The sequence below is a fragment of the Sinocyclocheilus rhinocerous genome, unplaced genomic scaffold, assembly GCF_001515625.1.
Source record: "Sinocyclocheilus rhinocerous isolate Xijiao unplaced genomic scaffold, SAMN03320098_v1.1 scaffold3432, whole genome shotgun sequence".
In the NCBI taxonomy this organism is placed as follows: Eukaryota; Metazoa; Chordata; class Actinopteri; order Cypriniformes; family Cyprinidae; genus Sinocyclocheilus; species Sinocyclocheilus rhinocerous.
The window spans coordinates 43091-44895 of NW_015645535.1; the positions used below are offsets into that span (position 1 = coordinate 43091).

The 1805-nt window shown below is 44.9% G+C and overlaps 1 pseudogene; it reads left to right on the forward strand.

The window, feature by feature from the left end:
* Positions 1-1805, forward strand: part of LOC107706124 (receptor-type tyrosine-protein phosphatase S-like) — a 64539-nt pseudogene that overhangs the window by 39025 nt on the left and 23709 nt on the right.

A 1805-nucleotide genomic window follows, 5' to 3' on the forward strand; every position in this document is an offset into this window, starting at 1 on the left:
AATTGGTGGGCGGGGCTAAACAGGCAGTGATGTAGAATTGGTGGGTGGGGCTAAACAGCCAGTGATGTAGAATTGGTGGGCGGGGCTAAACAGGCAGTGATATATAATTGGTGGACGGGGATAAACAGCCAGTGATGTAGAAGCAGGCGTTAATCTTCTGCAGAGGTGGGGTTTATCCACACTATTACATCATAGAGTGGCACATTCCACAAGCTGTTGTTTTGGCAGACTGCCTTCAATACAAGTGTGAACACACCCTAAAGCTGCCGTGTGAGGATGTTTTGTACTGGTTCTTTGAAGGTTCTGCAGTGACGTCAGACTAGGCTGTGTGTGTGTGTGTGTGTGTGTGTGTGTGCGCGCGCAGTGCCCAGAGCTCCGCCCCGTCAGGTGGAAGTCCAGCCCATCAACAGCACGTCTGTTAAAGTGTCGTGGCGCACCGTGTTGCCAGGGCAACGGAACGGGCAGATCCGCGGTTACCAGGTTCACTATGCGCGCATGGAGAACGGGGAGTCGCTAGGCCTGCCGCGCATCAAAGACATGATGCTGGACGATGAGCAGGTGAGGTCACGACCCCGCAGACCGCGCCGCACCCTCAGCAAAATATGACCATTATTCAACCTTGATTTGCATTTCTGGTAAAGACTTACGATTCGTTAGCCACTATAGGTAAGTAAAAGAATAGCAAAGCACAATAAAATGTAAAACTGTTTGTGCTACACACTGGTGTGTTTATGATAATGATGATAAATTAAAACAATGTGATCTTTAAAAATAAAGGTAAAATAACTGGAATCGACTGACACGGAGGCACATTCAAGTTACAAATGACCTCATCAAAGATGATATATGGTGAGGTTTTGTTGTTTTTGGGTCTTTATTCATTCATGTTTTCAGTCAACAAAAAATTTAAAATGTATCTTATTTGCTTTCTTAATACGTGTTCCTCATCTTCCTGTGATCGTCTCATCAGCGGCCGTTATTCTGAATTACGCTTCTGATGCAGATCCACACTCACATTCTGATATGAAACACACTTTCACATCAATCCAGCAGGAGAAAATCACGGCCTGACCTATATTTATTTCTCATTCAATATCTCGTCTCGCAGAAGTGAAATGGGTCATGGATGCAGTTTCGTAAAACTTTCAAGTTTTGAATCTTTTTACACGATACTGGCCAAAACTGCATTCAGAATAACAATAAATGCTATATATTATTTATACTGCCTGAACAGAATCAGTCTGATCTGAATGAACAGACACTGAATGAATCTTACTCTGCGTCTCACTTCATCTCTTCTCTTGCTCACTGCTCGTCCATTCTGTCCTTTCACTAAATGAATCTCACCCTCCTCTCCTCCTCCTACGCGCCGCCTGGTCATCACTGATTCTCTCACATCTCTGTGCGTGTCATCCTGCTGCCGTGCCTTTAGAGGGACACGGATGAGACGGCGCAATACGTGAGTATGAACTTCAGCTTTATGTTCAGAGCAGCTTATGAAAGCACAGCTGAGACAGAAAGATTTCAAAGCCCATCAGAGCCGCTGGATCTGAACCGCTTCACTGCATGAGTGTGTGTGCTTTCATAGAGCCACTCGAACACAGATCACAGACTGAGAAGTATATTAAACCAAAACATTGCTGGAGAGAATGAATGAGGCAGTAACATATAATCAGAGCAAGTGTCAGGTCGGAGATCACCACTCAGAGAGCAGTGCTTAAGTTTACATTGAAGTTTCTGGCGCTGAATGACTTGAGACTTAGACTGTGTGTGTGTATGTGTGTGTGTGTGTGTGTGTGTGTGTG